We start from the raw sequence: 9,264 nt of genomic DNA on the forward strand, positions 1-9,264 counted from the left end.
AGCTCTGCGCCCTAAAACTGTGGAGCATAGAAATGAGGGGTTAGGCCCTAAAAATGCACACTCAGACCCTCCAAATGGGTCTTTGGAAACAAAAAATGAGTCTTTAGACCCTCCAAATGAGACCTGAGACCCTCCAAATGAGGCTTTGAGCCCTAAGTGAGGAGTTTGTACCCTAAAATGAGGGTTTGTACCACAAAAACTAAGCCAAAACTAAGACTTTGGGAAGGAAAACTGAGGGTTTGGTGGAGGCCGATGGGGTGTGGGGCCAAGTGGGCCCATCCAGCCGCAGGCTGTACACCTGCTCCCCCTCTGCGTTTAACAATGGGGGGACAGGGGGCTGAATTTGAGGGGTGTGTGTCTCCCATTCTCCCTCCAAACCTGTGAGCAGCAGAAGTGTCCACGTCGCCTCCGTGCCGGTGACGACCATCTGTTCTGGGGGAGGGCTGAGGGGGTCGCAGTAGCTCCGTGCCGGTACGACTCCTCTAACGCTGCCTCACGGCCCAGTGGAACAGCCCCGCCTTTACTTCATCAACTTCTGGCGCATCCTCCAGCGCCGCCTCCATCACTGCTGCTCCTACCCCCGCCATGCCCGCCGGCAGAGCTGCGGCCCCTCGACGTCGTGGCCGCAGCGGAGGAAGAGGCAACGGCAGGAGGTGCTGAGGCCGCTGACCCAGTGGGGGACCTGGGAGAGAGGGGGCAGAGGGGTGAGGGGGTGCCTGGGTGCCCCTCCCCGGCCCCCGGCAGGGTCCCCGTGGGGGTCTCCGGTGTCCCCCAGCCTCACCGCGACGAGAGGCGGATGAAGGTGACGCTGCCACGGGGCCAGCCCAGCAGGCAGCCACCGACCCCGCAGCCGCAGCCCAGCAGGGTCCCGTCCCGCATCAGCACCTGCGAGTGCTTGAGGCCGCACCAGATGACGGGGACAGGAAGGGACAGAGGTTGGGACAGGATGAGGACAGGGCCCCAGTGGGCACAGGGCCACTGTGGGGGCAGGGCACCCGTGGGGGTGACCATGGGGACAGGGATGGGCACAGGGCCACTGTGGGGACAGGGAGGGGCACAAGACACCTGCAGGGACAGAGACAGGGATGGGGACACTGGTGGGGACAGGACACCTGTGGGGACAGCGACGGGGACATGGCACCTACAGGGATGACACCCAGGTCAGGCATAGGGTCAGTCGCAGGTTGTACACCTGCCTCCCCTCTGCCTTCAAAAATGGGGGGGGTCAGAGGGCTGAGTTTGGAGTGTGTGTGTCCCCTCCAGTGTCACCCCCACCTCAAGGTGCTCTCCCCATCCCCTCAGTGTCCCCCCGCAAACCTCTGAGCAGCAGAAGGATCCACATCACCTCCGGGCTGGTGACGACCACCTGTCGGAAGCAGATGGAGGCAGGGAAGCTGATGCGGAAGATGTGCTAGGGTCCTGCTGTAATCCAGGAGGAAGAGGTGCTGCTGGGCAGTCACCAGCTTGCGGTAGCCGTGAGAGGGGGGAGACAGGATGGAGGCCATCAGCGCTCACTGCCGGCAGCGGCCCAGGCTCTGCAGGTACAGCCCCTTGGTGTCTGCAGGGGGGGAAGCAGGGACATTGTCACCGGCTGGGGGACAAAGTGCCACCACCCCCTCCTCCCTTGGCAATGGCGGGGACTCCCAGTTGAGGATGGTGGCCTTCTTGCAGGGCCGGGCGCTGGCAGTGGCGGGGGGGAGAGGGGTGCAGAGGTGGCACCAGGCGGCCTCGCTGTCGCACACCGCCTGGAGGTGATGACAGGCAGACCCACGGCAAGCATCACCCCCCACCCATCCTCGTCCACCCCACCGCCATCCCAGCGGCCTCACCGTCACATCCTCGTCACCGCCAGTCGGATGCCAGTGGTGATGGTGGTGAGAAGCCTGGTGGTCCATGGCTGCTGTCTAGTGGCCCGGCCATGGGATACTGACTCTCTGTGAGGCGGTGGCTCCCATGGAGATGGGGGTTCCAGAACATGGCGGAGGGGAGAGAGGGGGGAGGTGTGGAAGGGGGAAGAGAGGCCCTGGGCCGGGGGCTGCTCGGCCTGGGGCAGGCCCCACGCGCGCCATGTCGAAGCCTGGCCTGGCTGCCGGCAGAGCCCACCGCCTTCTCACATCGGTCTTCACTGGCATAGGTGGGGAGGGCTCTCAGAGTCCTCCCCTGAGGTGATGCTGCCTCGGATTGGTCCCCTAGGCTGTCACTCTGGCCTGGTTTGGGGCCTGCCCTTCCCTGAGGTGATGTTTTCTCTCATTGGCTGCCTGGGATTTCTCCCTTCCTCCTCCCATCAAATAATGGGTCAGTTAGTTTATCAGTCACCCACATGCTGCTCTCCTGCCAGCTGTGGTTGGTGGAGCCAGCATGCCCCGCCCTCACATGATGCCCAGCTTTTTTGAATCCTGCCACCTGTCCTGCAGGACTCAAAGCCTGATTGGTTGCTTCCATATCAATCGTGTGCCTAGCCCCCACCTCCTCAAATGCGATTGACTGCCCTGGGTCCACTGACTCCCCACAGACTACTGGGCAGACGTTGCCGGGCGACTAGCTCCGCCTTTACGCTTTAGACCCTCAACATGGAACTGTGCGCCCTAAAACAGGCTATGGGTCATAAAAGACGGGTTTGGACCCTAAAAATGAGGATTTCGGCCCTAAACCTGAGGCTCTGGGCACTGAAAAGGATGGGCGAGATGCTCCAAAGGACCCTTTGGACCCTGCAAAGGAGGGGACCCTCTCGGTTGCTCTGTGGCCCCAAGCAATGACGCTTTGGTCCCCAATATAGGGCTTTGGGCACGCCAGTGGAGCCTTAGAGCTGGAACAGAGAGGATGGGCGTTCAAAAGGAGGCTTTGGGCCCTCAAAATGGGGCTTTGGAAATGAAAAGGAGGCTTTGAACCCTGAAGTGAGCTTTTGTGCCCTCAAACGATGCTTCGGTCCCAAAACCGAAGGCTTTGCTCCCTAAAAATGGGTCTTTGGAGGCTCACAAGGAGGCTTTGGGCCCTCCAAATTGCGGACGGAATCCTGAAAAGGAGGCTTTGGTCCCGGAAGAGGAGGCTTTGGAAGCTGAAAAGGAGGGTTTGGGCCAAGAAATGAGGCTTTGGACTCTAGAAAGGCGGCTTTGGCCTCTCAAAGTGAGGCTCTGGATCTTCCAAAGTCAGACTTGGGGCCTTAAACATGACGCGCTGGGCCCTCACAATGAGGCTTGGAACCTTAAAAGGGGCTCTGGAACTTACAAATGAGGCTTTGGTAACCTAAAAATGAGGCTTTGGGCCCTGAAGATGAGGCTGTGGGCCCTCCAAGAGGGGTTTGGACCCTAAAAATGAGGCTTTGGACAGTGAAAATGGGGCTTTGGACTCTACAAAGGAGACTTTGCAAACTGAAACGGCGCCTTTGGAGCATCCAAATGAGGCTTTGATCCCTAAAAGTGAGGCTCTGGGCCCTAAAATGGGTTTGGCCTAAAATGTGGGTTTGGGCCCTAAAAATGAGCCTCTGGGCCCTTAAAATGAGCATTTGGACCATGAAATGAGGGGTTGGCTCCTAAAAATGAGGCTGTGGGCCCTGAAAAAGAGAATTTGGGCTCTGTAATCAGGTTTGGACCTGAAAACGGAGACTTTGGACGCAAGAAATGAGGGGTTTACCCTGCAAGTGGGGTTTTGAGCCCTTCCGGGAGGCTTTGGGCCTTCCAATTAAGGTGTGGATCCTCAAAAATGTCCTTCGGACCTGAAAAACGAAGCTCTGCGCCCTAAAACTGTGGAGCATAAAAATGAGGGGTTAGGCCCTAAAAATGCACACTCAGACCCTCCAAATGGGTCTCTGGAAACAAAAAATGAGTCTTTAGACCCTCCAAATGAGACCCGAGACCCTCCAAATGAGGCTTTGGACTCTCCAGATGAGGGTTGGGGCCCTAGAAATGAGGCTTGGGGCTCTAAAAATGGGCTTGGCAGCGTAAAAGGAGGGTTGGGACCTTAAAAAGGGGGATTTGGACCCTTGAAAGGAGGCTTCGGGACCCTAAAAATAAAGGGCTGGATTGTAAAAATGATTCTTTGGACTCTGAAAATGAGGCATTGGGCCCTCAAAACCAGGTCTGGAGCCTCAAAACTGGAGTTTCGAAACAAGAAACAAGGTTGTGGACCCGGAAGTGGAGCCTTTGGACTTTCAAATGAGGCACAGGAGTTTCTAAAAACAGTCCAAAGGAGGGTTTGGACTCTCAAGATGCGGCTTGGACCCTCAAAATGCCTGGCTGGATCCTAAAAATGATGCTTTGGATCTTGAAAATGAGGCTTTGCAAACTCCAACTGAGCCTCTGGAGCCTAAAAATGAGGCTCTGGAGCCTAAAATGAGGCTTCAAACTCCAACTTGGGGCCTTAAAAATGACGCTCTGGGCCCTTAAACTGAGTCTTTGAACCTGAAAAGCTTCAACCTTGTAACTTAGAAATGAGGCTTTGAACCCTAACAATGAGGGCTTGGACCCTCAGAATGAAACTGGGGGTCCTAAAAAAAGGCTCTGGGTACTAAAAGACAGGCTTGGACCCTAAAAAGGAGGATTTTGGCCCTAAAAACAGGGCTCTGGGCCCTCAAAATGGGGCTTTGGGCGCTCAAAATGAGCTTTGGACATGAAGAAAATGAGGCTTTGAGCCCTAAGTGAGGAGTTTGGACCCTAAAATGAGGCTTTGGACCACAAAAATGAGGCTTTCAACCCTAGAATCAAAGCTTTGGACCCTAAAAGGAGGCTTTGGGACCTAAAACTGAGGCTTGAGCTCTAAAAGCGGGCTTTGGACCCTCCAAAGGAGGGTTTGGACTCTCAAGATGCGGCTTGGACCCTCGAATGCCTGGCTGGATCCTAAAAACGACGCTTTGGACCCTGAAAATGAAGCTTTGCAACCTCCAACTGAGCCCTTGGACCCTAAAAATGAGGCTCTGGAGCCGAAAATGAGGCTCTGGAAGCCCAAACTAAGACTTTGGAAAGGACAAATGAGGCTTAGGAGGCTCTCAATGTAGCTTTGGACCCTGAAAAGAGGCTTTCTGCCTGAAAAAGGAGGGTTTGGACCCTCGGCAGGAAACTGGGGGCCCTCAAAAAGGCTATGGGTACTAAAAGCCAAGTTGGGAGCCTAGAAAGGAGGATTTTGGCCCTGAAAAGGAGGCTCTGGGCACTAAAAAGGGTGGGCGAGATGCTCCAAAGGACCCTTTGGACCCTGCAAAGGAGGGGACCCTCTTGGTTGCTCTGTGGCCCCAAGCAATGACGCTTTGGTCCCCAATATAGGGCTTTGGGCACGCCAGTGGAGCCTTAGAGCTGGAACAGAGAGGATGGGCGTTCAAAAGGAGGCTTTGGGCCCTCAAAATGGGGCTTTGGAAATGAAAAGGAGGCTTTGAACCCTGAAGTGAGCTTTTGTGCCCTCAAACGATGCTTCGGTCCCAAAACCGAAGGCTTTGCTCCCTAAAAATGGGTCTTTGGAGGCTCACAAGGAGGCTTTGGGCCCTCCAAATTGCGGACGGAATCCTGAAAAGGAGGCTTTGGTCCCGGAAGAGGAGGCTTTGGAAGCTGAAAAGGAGGGTTTGGGCCAAGAAATGAGGCTTTGGACTCTAGAAAGGCGGCTTTGGCCTCTCAAAGTGAGGCTCTGGATCTTCCAAAGTCAGACTTGGGGCCTTAAACATGACGCGCTGGGCCCTCACAATGAGGCTTGGAACCTTAAAAGGGGCTCTGGAACTTACAAATGAGGCTTTGGTAACCTAAAAATGAGGCTTTGGGCCCTGAAGATGAGGCTGTGGGCCCTCCAAGAGGGGTTTGGACCCTAAAAATGAGGCTTTGGACAGTGAAAATGGGGCTTTGGACTCTACAAAGGAGACTTTGCAAACTGAAACGGCGCCTTTGGAGCATCCAAATGAGGCTTTGATCCCTAAAAGTGAGGCTCTGGGCCCTAAAATGTGGGTTTGGGCCCTAAAATGTGGGTTTGGGCCCTAAAAATGAGCCTCTGGGCCCTTAAAATGAGCATTTGGACCATGAAATGAGGGGTTGGCTCCTAAAAATGAGGCTGTGGGCCCTGAAAAAGAGAATTTGGGCTCTGTAATCAGGTTTGGACCTGAAAACGGAGACTTTGGACGCAAGAAATGAGGGGTTTACCCTGCAAGTGGGGTTTTGAGCCCTTCCGGGAGGCTTTGGGCCTTCCAATTAAGGTGTGGATCCTCAAAAATGTCCTTCGGACCTGAAAAACGAAGCTCTGCGCCCTAAAACTGTGGAGCATAAAAATGAGGGGTTAGGCCCTAAAAATGCACACTCAGACCCTCCAAATGGGTCTCTGGAAACAAAAAATGAGTCTTTAGACCCTCCAAATGAGACCCGAGACCCTCCAAATGAGGCTTTGGACTCTCCAGATGAGGGTTGGGGCCCTAGAAATGAGGCTTGGGGCTCTAAAAATGGGCTTGGCAGCGTAAAAGGAGGGTTGGGACCTTAAAAAGGGGGATTTGGACCCTTGAAAGGAGGCTTCGGGACCCTAAAAATAAAGGGCTGGATTGTAAAAATGATTCTTTGGACTCTGAAAATGAGGCATTGGGCCCTCAAAACCAGGTCTGGAGCCTCAAAACTGGAGTTTCGAAACAAGAAACAAGGTTGTGGACCCGGAAGTGGAGCCTTTGGACTTTCAAATGAGGCACAGGAGTTTCTAAAAACAGTCCAAAGGAGGGTTTGGACTCTCAAGATGCGGCTTGGACCCTCAAAATGCCTGGCTGGATCCTAAAAATGATGCTTTGGATCTTGAAAATGAGGCTTTGCAAACTCCAACTGAGCCTCTGGAGCATAAAAATGAGGCTCTGGAGCCTAAAATGAGGCTTCAAACTCCAACTTGGGGCCTTAAAAATGACGCTCTGGGCCCTTAAACTGAGTCTTTGAACCTGAAAAGCTTCAACCTTGTAACTTAGAAATGAGGCTTTGAACCCTAACAATGAGGGCTTGGACCCTCAGAATGAAACTGGGGGTCCTAAAAAAAGGCTCTGGGTACTAAAAGACAGGCTTGGACCCTAAAAAGGAGGATTTTGGCCCTAAAAACAGGGCTCTGGGCCCTCAAAATGGGGCTTTGGGCGCTCAAAATGAGCTTTGGACATGAAGAAAATGAGGCTTTGAGCCCTAAGTGAGGAGTTTGGACCCTAAAATGAGGCTTTGGACCACAAAAATGAGGCTTTCAACCCTAGAATCAAAGCTTTGGACCCTAAAAGGAGGCTTTGGGACCTAAAACTGAGGCTTGAGCTCTAAAAGCGGGCTTTGGACCCTCCAAAGGAGGGTTTGGACTCTCAAGATGCGGCTTGGACCCTCGGAATGCCTGGCTGGATCCTAAAAATGACGCTTTGGACCCTGAAAATGAAGCTTTGCAACCTCCAACTGAGCCCTTGGACCCTAAAAATGAGGCTCTGGAGCCGAAAATGAGGCTCTGGAAGCCCAAACTAAGACTTTGGAAAGGACAAATGAGGCTTAGGAGGCTCTCAATGTAGCTTTGGACCCTGAAAAGAGGCTTTCTGCCTGAAAAAGGAGGGTTTGGACCCTCGGCAGGAAACTGGGGGCCCTCAAAAAGGCTATGGGTACTAAAAGCCAAGTTGGGAGCCTAGAAAGGAGGATTTTGGCCCTGAAAAGGAGGCTCTGGGCACTAAAAAGGGTGGGCGAGATGCTCCAAAGGACCCTTTGGACCCTGCAAAGGAGGGGACCCTCTTGGTTGCTCTGTGGCCCCAAGCAATGACGCTTTGGTCCCCAATATAGGGCTTTGGGCACGCCAGTGGAGCCTTAGAGCTGGAACAGAGAGGATGGGCGTTCAAAAGGAGGCTTTGGGCCCTCAAAATGGGGCTTTGGAAATGAAAAGGAGGCTTTGAACCCTGAAGTGAGCTTTTGTGCCCTCAAACGATGCTTCGGTCCCAAAACCGAAGGCTTTGCTCCCTAAAAATGGGTCTTTGGAGGCTCACAAGGAGGCTTTGGGCCCTCCAAATTGCGGACGGAATCCTGAAAAGGAGGCTTTGGTCCCGGAAGAGGAGGCTTTGGAAGCTGAAAAGGAGGGTTTGGGCCAAGAAATGAGGCTTTGGACTCTAGAAAGGCGGCTTTGGCCTCTCAAAGTGAGGCTCTGGATCTTCCAAAGTCAGACTTGGGGCCTTAAACATGACGCGCTGGGCCCTCACAATGAGGCTTGGAACCTTAAAAGGGGCTCTGGAACTTACAAATGAGGCTTTGGTAACCTAAAAATGAGGCTTTGGGCCCTGAAGATGAGGATGTGGGCCCTCCAAGAGGGGTTTGGACCCTAAAAATGAGGCTTTGGACAGTGAAAATGGGGCTTTGGACTCTACAAAGGAGACTTTGCAAACTGAAACGGCGCCTTTGGAGCATCCAAATGAGGCTTTGATCCCTAAAAGTGAGGCTTGGCCCTAAAATGGGTTGGCCCTAAAATGTGGGTTTGGGCCCTAAAAATGAGCCTCTGGGCCCTTAAAATGAGCATTTGGACCATGAAATGAGGGGTTGGCTCCTAAAAATGAGGCTGTGGGCCCTGAAAAAGAGAATTTGGGCTCTGTAATCAGGTTTGGACCTGAAAACGGAGACTTTGGACGCAAGAAATGAGGGGTTTACCCTGCAAGTGGGGTTTTGAGCCCTTCCGGGAGGCTTTGGGCCTTCCAATTAAGGTGTGGATCCTCAAAAATGTCCTTCGGACCTGAAAAACGAAGCTCTGCGCCCTAAAACTGTGGAGCATAAAAATGAGGGGTTAGGCCCTAAAAATGCACACTCAGACCCTCCAAATGGGTCTCTGGAAACAAAAAATGAGTCTTTAGACCCTCCAAATGAGACCCGAGACCCTCCAAATGAGGCTTTGGACTCTCCAGATGAGGGTTGGGGCCCTAGAAATGAGGCTTGGGGCTCTAAAAATGGGCTTGGCAGCGTAAAAGGAGGGTTGGGACCTTAAAAAGGGGGATTTGGACCCTTGAAAGGAGGCTTCGGGACCCTAAAAATAAAGGGCTGGATTGTAAAAATGATTCTTTGGACTCTGAAAATGAGGCATTGGGCCCTCAAAACCAGGTCTGGAGCCTCAAAACTGGAGTTTCGAAACAAGAAACAAGGTTGTGGACCCGGAAGTGGAGCCTTTGGACTTTCAAATGAGGCACAGGAGTTTCTAAAAACAGTCCAAAGGAGGGTTTGGACTCTCAAGATGCGGCTTGGACCCTCAAAATGCCTGGCTGGATCCTAAAAATGATGCTTTGGATCTTGAAAATGAGGCTTTGCAAACTCCAACTGAGCCTCTGGAGCATAAAAA

At 53.3% G+C, this 9,264-nt stretch overlaps 1 long non-coding RNA gene across 1 annotated transcript; it reads right to left on the reverse strand.

Moving 5' to 3' along the window:
- Positions 1 to 623: 623 nt before the first annotated feature.
- Positions 624 to 1,981, reverse strand: LOC127029285 (uncharacterized). Its single transcript, XR_007768169.1, has 3 exons — positions 1,830 to 1,981; positions 1,318 to 1,558; positions 624 to 682 (listed from the first exon to the last, which is right to left on the reverse strand). It is a non-coding gene; the product is annotated as an uncharacterized LOC127029285 (long non-coding RNA).
- Positions 1,982 to 9,264: the final 7,283 nt, after the last annotated feature.

The sequence above is a fragment of the Gymnogyps californianus genome, unplaced genomic scaffold (assembly GCF_018139145.2).
Source record: "Gymnogyps californianus isolate 813 unplaced genomic scaffold, ASM1813914v2 HiC_scaffold_93, whole genome shotgun sequence".
NCBI classification, from domain to species: domain Eukaryota; kingdom Metazoa; phylum Chordata; class Aves; order Accipitriformes; family Cathartidae; genus Gymnogyps; species Gymnogyps californianus.